The following is a 14650-nucleotide window of genomic DNA, read 5'->3' on the forward strand; positions in this document are numbered from 1 at the left end:
AGAGATTAAGTGAGGATGATAAAAGGCTCATCCCATCCCCAGTTTTCACAGGAGGGCTTGGCAAATATCTGCATATGTAGGCAAACTCCAGAGAGTACATAGCTCATGTGTTGATCCCACCACAAAGTGATCCTTGTGTGCATAGGGTGTATGGGAATAAGAACTACTCCACCAGCCCCAACCTTCATTATCCACTCCTCCAAGCTGAACTCAGCCCATTCCAGGTCCATGATATCTGCCTACATTATGATGAACCTGATAGAGAAGGAAGGACTTAAATTAGAAGACTTAGGAGAAAAATCCCTACTCATGGTCCTGAAATCTAGGACCCATTTCCTCTGTTATTTCTACATCCCATCATGCTCTCTCTCACTCAGGTCACTGGTCCCAAACAAAACAGTCTCAGAGAAGGAGCAGCAATAAAAAGATACCACACAACTGCAGCCCAGCCTGAAGCCAACAGTTGTCACAGCTCAGGTGTTCCTGTTCACTGCACACAGGGAATTATGACAATGCAGCTAAGGGAAGACAAGTGCAAGCTGAGGAATGTCCATATCCTTCCTTCTACACCATCCTTCTTCATCCCCCCCACAAGGAGGACACAAATCTCAGTGCCTTGGTACTGCCATCTCTATAACAGGAAATTAACTGTTTCCTGTCCCAGAAGGGGTTCCATTCAAATTTTTGAGCACTTCAAAGCCCTTGGAAGAATTAACGGGTTCACTCTTCCCATCCTTAACTTCTCCTGTCTCAGGGAAGATGGACCCTTTGCATAGTTCTGTCTGTGCCCTGTTGTCATTGATCCCCACCTCCACAGAGCCCAAATGACCACCATGCTTAAGTCACTCCTCTGCCAAGGACGTTGATCAATGCTAGGCATTGTCACTGGCCTGGTCTCAAAGAAGGGACTCGTCCCTGTGTCCAAGGACAATGCAGCTCATCACTGGATATGCAGCCAAAGAACCATGACAAATGCTAAATTCTGCTATCTGGTTTTATCACACTGAAACTGCTTTGTTTCAAAAGCATCTTTCAGATAGCAACATAAAGGCATCTTTGCAGTAGCTTATAATTCAGGCCAGTGTATCCTTCATGGTCGCACTCCTTAATGTTCTGACGTTACTATGGCTGCAGAGCTGAAGAAGAGCATTAAGTGGGAAATACAGCCTCCTTTTCCATGCCACATACTGGCACATGAAATCACAGCTAACACTGAGGTCAAGATTAGATACAGGGCCCAGTCCTTCATGTGGTCATCGTACAAGCTGGCCTGGAGAAAAGATGCTTAGCAACATCTCATATGTAAATGAGGTGTCCCTTCTTATTTCTCCTTGGCATCAAATCAGGCAACATATTAACCAGTTGAGGAACAGGTGAGTCAGAGGCTACAGATGATGGGATGTCTTGCAGGACATGGCCACTCACACAGAGGGTGGCATGTCACGCCTCCTGAAGACCCAAAAGCCAACAAAAAGCAGCAGATGGAACTGATTAAAGCCTAAGAAGGCTTTTAGTAGACCAGCAGAGTAAATTCTTTCCCCAGACCATCAAGAATTTATAGGAAGAAATATTCCAACAAAAGCTGTAATGGAGCAGAGGTTATCACCAGCAGTTATTGGCAGTGGATAGTGCTGTTTTCTTACCTACCCAGGTTAAAGAAAGATGTCAGTGGAAACACATCATTCACAGTCAAGCAAAAGGCAAGAAACCTCTCTTTTCAAAAGTAAGACTTAAACAGAAAATCAAAGTTTGCCAAGCTTTTCTAGGAGGTTCAAAAGAAGAGCTGCAAAAAGGTTGATTATTCTCTAAACAGGTTTACTGACATGTATCTCTCCCTTCCTCCTCATGTCTGTCATCCCTTGTACAAGTCCTGTAACCAGGATGAGTCAGCCAGGTTGACCCAACTGCATAGTCAGGTATGAAAGACACTCTTGGAGACCAGTCATATCCAATCTTTCAGTGCTATTACACATCAGTGCTGGCCCCTGACCTCTCATGTGATACCAGGATGTTGCCTTTTCATGGCATTGGTGTAAGACAGTTGCTACAATCTTTTAAAGGAAAGATTTCTACACATCATGGTTTTCTCCTGGTGATAACCCAATCCATGCCCAGGCACACAACTAGCAATGACAAGCCAGTGATTTGGGCCATCATCCCCTGTTCACATTGTCCATAAAGAAGATACAGTTTCCCAGAAAGTTATTTTTCTATATTGCCTAATTTTATCTTTTTTTGACAAAGCTCCTGCCAGCAATTTCAAGCAAATTTGTGCTTAATGTTGATGCTACAGAACAGCCCCACAATTAAGTAGTTTCTTCTCACTCTCCATCACTGGATGGACTAGTTCATTCTACAGCTAGACCAGGTTTGGCCCTGAAATTCCCAGAAACCAAGTCTAGATCTGGTACAGTATTAATCCTGAGAAACCTTGGCTTCAGCATGTGAACTGTCACTAGGTTCTGGTGGCTTCACTGCCATCCTAGGTTTGTGTGGCTCAGGCTTGTTCCAGAGCCCGAAAAAGGAACACGAGGCTGTTCCCTAAACCACACTATCCACTGTGAGATGCCACCTCATGTAATAGGAAGCAGGAAGAAACACATCAAATCCTTCACACATGGGTATATATGTACCCATGACCCTTGCAGCCTTTCAAAGTCACCTGTTATTTCTAAACCCAAAATCCTAGAGGAAAATACAAATGGACTTTGATCCCTTGCCTGATTTTAATTTCCCTCTGTTTTCATTCTCCGAGCCCACCTTCCCATTGCACACTGCACTGAAACACAACCAAAGAAAAAGAGTCCTGAAAGGAAAAACTGCTTTTAGTAAAGTGATAGCATCTATGAATTAATAATTTCAAGAAAGAGAGAGGCTAGTCTCTCCTCAGGGGTTTTGGTAGGAAGGTACTGGGAGAGTATCCACACAAAGACTGGGGAGAAGTCTGCTTCTATTCTTTATTTTTGCATTACTTTACCATAGGCATCTCAAAGCTTAGTATCAGCCTAAATGCACTCTTGCCTCCTTCCCAAGGGGATGCTTATCCCAGGTGAAGTGCCTGGTGTGCAAAGCACAGCTCATGGTACCTTCATTCATAGTGATGCAGCTGGTGAGGGCTCAGCCAGTGGTGTCCCCATGCCCACAATAGGCTCAGAGCAACCTGTAAAAACACAGCAGGAGCCAAAGTACCCTCCCAGTGCCTCACCTCCATGCCAGCACACAACTTTCATCCCAGCTCAGAGCTGTCCTCCTGCTGTGTCCCCACCATCACATCTGGGGGTGACCACATGCCCCCTATCCTGTGCCCCCCAGACATGCCCACAAGTTTTGACTTTACCAAACACTGCCAGCAATGAACTCTCACCCCCCCAAAAAACCTTTAATTCATGCTTACACCCACTAACAAAGGGCTCTGTCCCAGGGCCAGACAAGGATCCCATCCCTGCTTCTGCCAGCCAAGTGCCCTGGGATGGCCACAAAACTCAACAGAGTCCCCTGGGGACCACCAGCACCTCCAAGGTCACCTTCCCCTTTCCTAAAATCCTGATGGCAGGTGGCAGCTCCTTGCCCCTTCCAGAGGGAAAATTTGGGGTAAGTGGGAGGGAAAGGCCCTTCCCTTGGAAGATCCTGATGCCTAGAGCCACTTCAATACCGAGCCTGCAATTCTTCAGATGTCAGTGGTTTCTCAGAAGGACGGTGACACAAACACCTAAACAAACAGCAAGCAGCCCCCTGTGTACAGGTGTTATCCTGGAAATGTTCTTAATAGGTTAAAAAAAGTTTAAAAACATAAATAAGAAGGGAGAGCAGAGGCAACAAAATGCCTTGGACAGGTTCTGATGAACTCAAACGCAAACCACTGCAACCAAATGAGGGGGAAGAGAAAAGTAAATAAATGCATAAATAAAATCTATAATATAAATAAATAATATATTAAGCAACCCTCCCCACCCTGTAATGAAAATGTAGCTTGGAGAATGGGATCAACGCTTGTTAACCATTGTTAACTAGTATTTTTAGTCCTGATTGCTCTTAGGCTATGTATAGTTCCTTTTTTTAATGCATTTTCTATACAATAATAAAAGATACTGAAGGAGTGAGCTGTGTGCCTGTCTGGGAATGGGGTGGGACCAGGGTCCTCGTGTATCCAAGACCAGCAACATTCCAGCCCCAGCCTCATGCCAAGAAAGGACACACATCCCCTATCCCGGATCTTTGGTTATCCCATGGGAGGAGCATGGAGGGCTTAGCACAGATTCACATTCAAACCCGGAGGAACAGAGCAGCTGATAGATCTAGCACAAGCAATGTTATAAAAAAAAAACACAGTGAGAGGAAATTTTGGGGCAGCCCAGTTTTGGCTGGTGGTGCTATCTCCATCCTTGCAGGTGTTTAAGACTAGGATGGAAAAAGCCCTGAGCAACCTCATCCAACCCCAGAGCTGCCTTGGGCAGACAGTGGGACCAGAGACTCCCAAGTCCCCCTGGCCCAACTATGCTGTTAAAATAAATAACACTAATGTGGCCACAAAGTCAGGTTAGCACGGTCGGTCCATTAACCACAGTAAGGCAGGGAGCTGCACTTTGGCCTCAGCTCAGCAGACATTTTGCTAAGAAATTTAGCTGCTCTCATAAGCTAGAGAGGCTCTTGGCTCTGCAATTTGCAGCCAGAGAAAGCAAAGCTGTGGTATGAATGCTTGGGAACAAAGGGAAACTACCCCAAAATCTTCAGTGAAAACAATTTGCTCGATTTAAACAGCAATCTATTCCCAACATGATGGAAACCCCATCAAAAACAGATTGGAAGGCTCATTAAAGCAGACTACATTCCCAGTGGAAAACAACAACAACCAACCAAGCAAAACAAAAAAAACCCAAAAAAAACAAAAACAAAAAAAAAAAAACACCAAAAAACATAAACAAAAATCCAACCAACCAAAAAAAACCCAAAACCAAAAAAAACTTCAAAAGATTTTGAAATTCTTCTCTTATTTCACAGCAAGACTTTACCCAAACTTCTTCGCTTAAAGTTTTGACATTCAACACATAGCCAGACAGTATGAGAAAGCTCGAAAGAAGCTCTTCTGCCAGACCACTTCAATATTTTCTAAATTTAATTTTGGAGAGACAAAACAGGGTAGTTTTCTTGGTGGTAACTTCTCAACTTCTCTTTCTTGCTTGGATTCATGAGACAAAAAAAAGGAAGTTGTGAGAGAGGGGATGTCCCACCTTGGCCGTGACCCTTAGTACACAAAAAAGCGAAGTGTGAAGCCTCTCTCAACTGTCTGGAATAAATGAACTTTTTTGTGTGTGTCTGAAGGTAGTCAGTGCCATGGAAGACCCTTCATGCAAGACCTGTGCATGGAGGAGCTGTGGGATGAAGATGTGTTTGGGATGGGGAGGAAGGGTTATCTGTGACTGTATTTGTCATCCCAGTCTCACCATGCTTGGCCAAGCAGTTGACCCAGTCCAAAGTGTTTCATTATGGTCTATAAGAGAATGGCAACACCTTCTACTGTACCTCCCCATTCAGCATGTCTGGGGTCAAGTGAGGCCCCCGGGGCCTCCATTTCTTGCACAGAACCCCCCCAAAAAGCTCACCTGGAGGAAGCACAGTCTTCCTATTGCGAAATCCAATAACAACAGGCAGGTTTGTATCACTCAGATGTTGGCACCTAGAGCAGGCAGGTACACAGGGAGCTGCAGCATCCCTCTGGATCATAACCACCTCCCAAAATCACAGTCAAGGCCCAGCTCCATGTTTCAGATGGTATGAGAAAGGAGTGAGGGACAGCAGAAGCCCTTTTCTAAATGCTACGAGTTTTGATTTAAGCCAGGGAAGTGTTTTACCCCATCACACTAAACCCTGGCGTGCTCCTGCCCTGTCACATGTGCCCACCACCCTCATTGCTCTGGCCCCCACTGCCCTTGCACAGCTCAGAGCCACTACCATAATCCAGACACAGCCCTACGAGTGGTGGAATCTCATATTTCCAGCCACTCCAAGAAGCATGCCTCCCCAGGCATGCCACACTCCTCTTCAGGCACTTCCAGCCACCACAGTCCCCCATCTGCACTTTACACAGAGATATTTCATCACTGCCCTCTTACCAAAGTCCCCTTTCTGCATGACTGATGCTCAGGAACATTGTTCCAACAGCAAACATCAGGAGGGTGTACAAAGGTCCTCAGCAAGGACCTTGGGCACCCATCCCAAATCCAGAGCTCAAGTAACACATTCCCAACAACACATCCTGGAGCCTCAGCCCAAAAAAAACCAAGAGGGAAATGCTGGCCCAGAAGCACAGAGTGCAGCAGGAGGAGGTGCAACACCTCCAAGAGCAAGGCTGGAGCAGGTCAATGAAGGGGCAGCTTTGTGCCATAGATTCGCAGCTGCTTTATGGCTTAGGAGATGTGATTTTTATAGCACCATCTTCAACATTCTCAAATTTTAATTTCCCCTCATAAGATGGCATCCCTTTTAAAACTCTCATTCCCATTTTTATATTTTTAACTCCTAGGACTATAGGCTGTAATGTTTAGTTATGTAGAGTGTAAAAAAATTATAAATTATCTCTTTTCCTCAAATCTAAATGCAGGGATTTTAAATTTTATTGAGGTGTCCCCTTTCCCTGGGATGAGGAATGCTGTGAATAGCAGCCTCCAGGCTTATCCCCCTTCCCTGCACTATAGGCAACATATTTTCTGCTTGCAACTTGTTTCAACAAGCACAGAATCAATCCTAGAATGGGCTGGGAAGGACCTTGAAAGACCATCTAGTTCCAACCCCTCTGTCATGGGCAATGACAGCTTCCACTAGCTTCCAGCTTGCTCCAAGCCCCATCCAACCTGGCCTTGGACACTTCCATAGATGGGGCAGCCACAGCTTTTCTAGGCAACCTGTGCCAGGGCCATACCATGCTCAGAGGGAAGAATTTCTTCCAATATCCCTTCTTACCCTGCCCTTTGTCAGTGTAAACCCATCTTGCCCTTGTTCTTAAAGCAGCACTTCTCTCCCTTCCCAGTTTTTTTTTTTTTTTTTGACTGCTCTCTGCTGTCAGTAGGAACATCAAAGCATGTAGCAATCCTTTAGCAGGCTTCTCCCAGCAGCATGGCTAATTCTCTTGTTCCCACCCAGGTTATCTCCCTGGCATTGCTCCTCCACAGGGACCAGGGCCTGGCGTGGCTTCTGACCAGCAAAGCAGAGCACGACAGGACATGGAGGGGACACAAACTGCCTCTGTTCACCACAAAAGGCCTTTGTCCCCATGCTGTTCCCTGCATTTGTTGATGGCACAACAGAAGAGGGGGTTGAATGAAATAATTCTGCAAATAGTCTTAAGAAAAATCCTCCTTAAAAGTAAGAGATGGAGTGGGACGAGGTAGGAAATCCTCCCTCTAAGAATTTCAGAAGGCACTGGAAACAGGCACTTGGAAGGGGATCAGCGGAGGGGATGGGGCTGAAGGAGCATCAGGGCAGTACTGTTCCCCCACTCCTGGAGACAGTGTCTGTCCCTGCTCCTGGTCCAGTGGCCCCTGGCTGCACTTGAATCAGGCCAAAACCAGACGGCATCTCCCTGTTCACCCCTTGGACTGGCTTCCCAGTCACAACTTAAGGCTGCCTCTGCTCCCTGACCGAGGGGGATTTTGCCCCTCAAAATACAGGAACCTGCTCTCCCTTGCAGAGGGGCAGAAAGAGGGAAAACACCCCCAGGCGAAAGGTCACGGTTGTTTTTTTCCCCTCTTTCACCCATCACAATTTGCATTTCTCTCTCGGTTCCCTCCCGGCGGGTGGGTGAGCTCCCAGCAAGCCGCCCTGCCCAAGCCGTGACACCCAGCTGCATCCTCCCCTCTGAGCCCCTGCTAGCAAACAAGATGAGGAGCGGGAAGACTTTGATCTGTGAAGAACAAAGGTCAGACAGTCCCACCCCCAGGCAGGAGCTACGCCCCAAGGGCAGCACAGAACATTGCAGTGGCTCCGGTACCACCGGCCAAAATCCTCTCGTGATCCTGAGCCAAGGGACGTCGGCTCACCACAGATCTCTGAGAACAGCTTCCCCCATGGGAATGGCTTATGGAGAGGGACAAATAACGAAAAACATCAAAATACTGCTTCTAATTTGGCATCTGCATATCATTAAAAAGCAGGATTGGCTCTCCCTGCCCACCTCAGCCGGGCTCTGGGGGAAGCCAGCACCGAGGGATAGCCACTGACTGACTGCTCTCAGCAGCACGGGGCTGAGCCCAAGGAAGGGCTGTGAGACAGGGGATGGCTGGCACAACGGGTTCTTCACCTAAAAATCAACCTCGGCAGATCACACCCGACACCTGTGCAGCATAGGAAACCCCTGGCGGTGGCTGGCGGAGGCACAAGCCACCACTTCCTACAATTCGGGGCATATGCTGGTCGCTGGGGCCACCAGACTGTGCCCAAGTATCACTCGCCCCTCTGCCTTTGGTTCACACATTCCACAAATCCAGCCCTTGGATGCTGCTGCTGACCCCGTTTCCATGCTGGGGGAAGGACCACCGCCATTCATCAACAGGTTTTCCTTCCCTAGCTTTCACATAAGTGATCCTTGAGTGCTTCCAAACGGGAAGGCAGCACGTCACCCTGCCGGGACTCGCCCAGCCTGGCTGCTTTCCCCCCATCCTGGTGCGTCTCCTCTCTCCCTTGCCTGCACCAGTGCTGCCTGTAGGATTTCCTCAGGAAGGAGTTCCTGAAGGCTCACACGCACAAAACAATCGGCTCTAAACATCCCAAACACTCAACTGTACCCTGAGCAGACATGTACCACCCTCCTCCTCACCTGCACAGAGGTTCCTTAAACCACAGTTTTCTCAACACAAGCATCAAGCAGTATTTGAGGAGGCACCTGTGGACCCCACCTCACTCCCTGCCTCAGCATTCTTCTCGCCTAAGCACCAGGGAGGGATGATCCTGCAAATTCTGACCCACCTTGGTAAGCCCAGATGCAAAGCCTCCCAAGTGATGGGTGGGCATGAGGCACTCCCAAAAACTCACCAGCTTTGGGGCATTCTCCCTTAAGAGCAGCATTTGCCCCCATCACTGCCTACATGGGACCTAACCCAAACACTTAAGGGCAGCACTGAAACTGCCCAAGGTGGGACGGGGGCACCTGAGCCAAACTTACCTTCAGGCTCCTCTTTCCTGGAGGGGACAGAGCCCAGCTGGTACCAAACAAGAGAGGAGGGGACGAAGCAGCTTATCCCAAAACACCAGCCTTGTGTTTGTCCTCCACTGCTCAAGAGTCACCATCACCATCCCTCCTCCTCATTTTCCTCCCAAGCCAGAAAATCCATTGCTGCTACTAAATACCAAGAGCTGCTATTTTTATCCAGACTATGACCAGGGCATGCGTTATTTTTGGTGTTTAAACTGCAGGCTTTTTTTTGTGGGAGTGGGAGAGGAAAAGGCAGAAGCATGGGGGAAAAATGAGAGGAATGTTTCTCTGGGAGCAGAGTTTTCCATTGCTTACTTTAAGCCAAACCAGTGTCTGCAAATAGAAATCACCAACAGAAAGCAGAGGAAGCAGCTGGGAAAGAAAGGTGTGATGATGTCTGCAGTCACTCTATCACTCCCACCCATCCGAGAAAACCCCAAATAAACTGACCCTGGGTACCAGCTGGATGTTATCAAGGGGTAAAGACCACAGCAGTGTAACAGGGCAAACTGGTAACAAAGTTAGATGAATCCAATGAAACAAGGGGAAACCAAGAGGGTGTTTCTATCTTCAGTGTAAAATGAGTAGTGTCTTCAAATTCAAATTGGTTGAGGGGGTTTTAGGAAGCAATTGAAGTTATCAGGGTGCTTTTTGGCATGGGAAAGGCTTTGATACCACATGGAAATAAGGATTTTGAGAAAGATGGATGGAGAACAGGAGCTGGAGGTGGGATTTGATTTCCAGCTGGTCCCAGGCCTGGGCTCAGACTGACATCCCATGAGGCAACAAGAGCTTGCCTGGCATAGGCTCGTTCAGTTCCTGTGCTTGAGGGGCACCAGCAAGCAGGGAGACAATCTGGAGCTGCAGTGAGTCATCAGTGGCTGAGTCACAGCTTCCTCTCGTCCATTAAAGTTTCTCAGGAACAAAGCACGGTTCCTTGAATTCCAGATAAGCTGCAGTCCAAACAAAAATCTGTGCAAATGTACCTTTATTCATGCCGCATGGGAAGGACCCCTGGCACACCTTGCTGCAGGAAACATCCACAGGGTCAGGCATCACATGCTGTTTAGATTAATCCCAAACATCTCCTATAAACCACTATGGAATTTGAGTTGGAAGGGACCTTTACAGGTCAGCCATGGGGAGGAGTATGCTGGCTTAGACAGAGCAGGGGACTGATTATATTTGCATATTCTTGCATTAATTCTAAGTTTCTTAAAGTCTGCCTGATGCTTCCCAGCTTAGTTTAATGGCATTGATGGCATCAAGATTCTCCTTCACAGGTAGCAGCATTCCAAGATATCAGCATTAGCAGTGTCCACCACCTCTGCCACATCACCACAGCAATCCTGCCTGAAGCCAAGAGGCTGCCCTGGCACTGTGTTCAGGGGGCCCCCGGAAATCCAGGGAAGGTGCAAGGCCGGCAGCTCCTCCCTTGTCAAGGTCTCTGCCAAATTAAATTAGTGATACAAAAGTGTGGAGCCCCATTGAGGCTGTTTGCCCAAGGAATGAAGCAAATATCCCAGGTGACAGGGACAGGCTGGGCTTTCACTTTCCCAGGCCCATGGACAGGCACCCTGAAGCCTAACATTTTCAGATGTGCTCACCCTTGGAGAGCTCTGATAATAAATATTTTTATTCAATCCTGTTACAGGGGTTTCAAAGGTGTAATTGTGCTGTAGAGTGGTCAGGTACCCCTCAGGTGAATGCCAGCACCCAAGTGGCTTCTGTGTGCCCTGCGAAGAACGTTTTCATAGGGGGATTTGCTACCCACAAAAGAGGGAATGGCTGCAGCTCAGTGAGGGGGGAGAGCTGGGATGGGGTAAGCTGGGATGCAGGTGGCTGGGACAGGGTCAGGGAACAAAGGAGATATAGGAGGTGAGCTGGGACATGGAGAGATGCGGTGGAATGAATCAGGATAGGGTAAACTGGGATATGAGAAGCTGGGATGCAGTGAGCCACATGATGCAAAGTCCAGGAATCTTCATCCTGCAGCATAAAACCAAGGGAAAAGTTCCTAGCGTTAAACAGCAAATCTTTAGGGAAAAATTGCTTGGTGTTTCCCACAGGACATAAACGCCTTCCCCAAGGCTATTAGGAGACACTTAGTACAAGCTGTAGCCTACAGTGTGTGATTCTGAGGACCTCTCACCACTCTGACCCCAGCACTAAGGTGAAGGCAGCAGCAGGGCAGCAGCAACTGGCAGCCAACTTACCTCCATCCCTCCACCCTCCTCTCTATCCCTCTTCCCTCCTATTCCCAGCACTGCATAGCTCTTGGTGCTGCCAAGTCACAGCACTGGGAGCATGAGGCTCTTCTCCAGGAGCCTTGAAGGGTCAGATAGCCCTGGCTAGCCCAGCTCAACAAGTTCAGCACCAAGGCTGAAGCAGTAAAGCCAAGCCACTGGCTCTGGAGCATGAAGGAGGGCAAATGCAGAGATTTTACAATCCAACTGGACTCAATCCAACCAGAAAAATTCCAGCAGTTTACCCAGCTGTCAGCATCACAACACTGCATGGAGGCCATAGAGCCCTGGACTGGAAAGCAGACAGGATTCAGCAATTCCTGGATATCACTGCCATGGTGTTAAAAAAGAAATAAGTGGGAGAGAATGTAGAAAGTGAAGGGTGGGGGTAATGCCAATGGAACTGGAATCACAGTTTGAAAATACTGAATCACAGAATCATTTAAGTTGAAAAAGCCCTCTGAGATCATCAAGTCCAACCCTTAACCCAGCAATGTCAAAGCCACCACCAAACCCTGCAGAGCCAGGAGTGCCTTCCCAGGGTTAAACACCCATCATTATCCATGGTTGTATAGCACCCATAAAGCTCCTGGATGCTGCATGGACCAGGGGCAGTCCCTGGGGATGCTCCATCACCTCCTACTTGCCTGCAGTGTCCCCTTGCAGGTACGGAGGGTGGGTGTCAGGACAGTACAGGAGTGACAACATGCAGGATGCTGGTTGGAGGTGAGAGGGAGCAGGGTGGAATTCCTGGCACCGCTCTTGGGGAGCTGGTGCCCTCCCCACCACAGTCCCTCCCTGCTGTCTCCCAAAAACGCTTCTGGGAAAACCTGAGCTTCACTAAAGCCGGGCGAGCCAAACACTTCGTTCCCGCCCTCTTCCCCACAGCAGGTTCGGGGTTGGTTTGTGCCCCATCCCCGCCTCTCTCCCAGACTAAATTCCGCGCCCCTCCCTGTGTGTGTCCCCCCCGCCGTTTGGGGTTCCGCCGGAGGGTGCGGGGGCAGCCCCAGGTGGGGCGGGGCGGGCCGGAGGCGGGCGGGACGGGACGTCCCATCCCATCCCATCATTTCCCCCGGTCGGCCGAGCGGCAGCTACTGGGACGAGCGGGCGGAACGGGGCTGTGGCAGAGAGGTAGGTCGGGGGTCTGGGGGAGTACCTGGACAGGCGATCCCGGGGCTGGGCTTCCCTAGCGTGTTACTCAAATCCAGGGCTTTTTCTCGTTTGTTTTTTGTTTTGTTTTTTGTTTGTTTTTGTTTAATTTTGTCTGTTTGGCTTTCTGTTGTTTGGTTTTCTGGGGCTTTTTTTTTTTTTTTTTCCTTTCTTTTCTTTTAAAGCCGTATCATCTGCTTCGCGCAGCCCGGGGGGGAAGGGGGTGAGAACAGACTGGGGAAAGAGCGATGAGCAGCAGCAGCCCGCTCTCAGGGGACGTGTGTCTGGGGCAGTCTGCCTGGCACCGGGGTTTTGGAGCACCTGAGCTACACGCACACGTTTTGAACACCACAGAATCTTAGAGTGGTTTGACTGGAAGGGACTTTTAAGGACCACCTCGTCCCAATCCCCTTGCGGGGACACCGTCCGCTAAACTAACTTGTCCCAAGCCCCGTCCAGCCTGACCCTGAACACTTCCAGGATTGGGGTATCCACAGCTTCTCTGGCAGCTCCCTGAGCCTTTTGTAACCAAAACCACAAGCGATCGACCTCAGGAACGGCCATGGCTGGGGACTGCTGCCCGCCCGGAGAGGCAGCACCGCTCGTACCATAGTTTGGAGGAGCCAGGATGGCTGTCAGGGGCTCCCAGAGTATCCGGGGATCATAGTGGTGCTCAGCTAAACTCAAAACTGATTTTTTTTGGCCACAGTCTCAGTGATCCCGAGGCCGACGGCAGCTGCGCGTGTGCAGACGGTGATGAGTGGGTTCCAGGCAGCAGCTTGCAAAAAAATAGTTTCACTTTAACCCTGTTATCCAACATCCATATCCATAGTTTTCCAAATCACTCCCTTGAGGGAATGAAAGCATTTACGCGTGGCTTCTGGCAGAAGGGTTTGATGGTGGTGGGAATGAGATGAAACTTTAGCTGGTCGTGTTTACTGGGTGGTGGCTTTTGGTGTTTGTCTTTACGTTTGAGGAAGGTCTGTGTAGCCTGCTGCGAGTTCTAGGAGACCGGAGGCAAAACCCTTCTTAGTCACCATTTCCGAAACAGCAACGTGCAATCCCTGCTAAGGAAACTGTTCACCCTCGGTGTCAGGTTTCACCCAGTTTTTCTTTAAATCTGCAGGTGCAAGCAGGGAAAATAGGTGCCACTCGTGTGACAGCATAGCTGTGTCTCTGCTGGGTGGAACAGGGAGTTTACAGGCTGTAACGAAAATCAGCCTCTCCCTGCCTGAACCACAGCTGTCACTGCAATGGATAGTTGGTATAAAGCTGACATAAAGCTTGTAATAGACAGAAACGGTTGTTAAATAATGGGATTCCTGCTTTGCGCTCCTTAGCATCAACTGCACGAAGTGTGGTCTCATCTGCATTAAGGAAATGGGAGTGGCTGTAGGTCAGTTGATTTCATGTCACTTCCACAAGTCCTGAGTTGCAGCTGGCCACAGAGCATACCAGTGTTGAAATAATCCAGAAATACTTGGGGCACACCCCACAGGTCAGCTGCCCCCAGAGCTGCCGCTGCTCTCACCGTGGATGCGGGGAGCCCCTCAGAGCAGCCCCACTCCTGCCTGAGTCAGGTGGCATGTCAGCTGCAAGGAGCAGGCTGAGCTTCCTTAGGTTGGAGGGAACTTCATAAAGACATAAGAGCCTGTTGAGGGTTGGGCCTAAAGAACGTAACTGGCAAAATGACTTCTAGCTCTCTCCCCTCTGCCATGGTGACACAGCATAGCAGTTTCCAGTCAACTGCAGCTTTTCTGCAAACTCTACCTCCATCCCCAGTCGCTGTGGTTGCTCTGCAGCCCACAGGATGTGGACAAGCTAGCATTGCCAAGGCAACCCCCTCTGTTTTGGTTCCCCCACACGCAGGCTGGCAGCCTTTACCCCTCCAGCTCAGCCAGGCAAGCCCTGCATGCCAACGGTTTGTGGTGCCATTGCAAGCCGTCCCTCAAAAGGACCTTGTTTTCCACCCACAGCCTCCCATAACTCCAGAGGAGTGGCAGATGCTCCCCACCCTTGCAAACCGGCTCTTTCGAAGCCAGGGTGGATTAAAGAACTTCATGCTGGATGT

General features: G+C 49.1%; 1 long non-coding RNA gene across 2 annotated transcripts in view; it reads right to left on the reverse strand.

The window, feature by feature from the left end:
• Positions 1-14650, reverse strand: part of LOC134046562 (uncharacterized) — a 45948-nt gene that overhangs the window by 8617 nt on the left and 22681 nt on the right. The gene's annotated exons all lie outside the window — the stretch shown is intronic.

The sequence above is a fragment of the Cinclus cinclus genome, chromosome 8 (assembly GCF_963662255.1).
Source record: "Cinclus cinclus chromosome 8, bCinCin1.1, whole genome shotgun sequence".
NCBI lineage: Eukaryota > Metazoa > Chordata > Aves > Passeriformes > Cinclidae > Cinclus > Cinclus cinclus.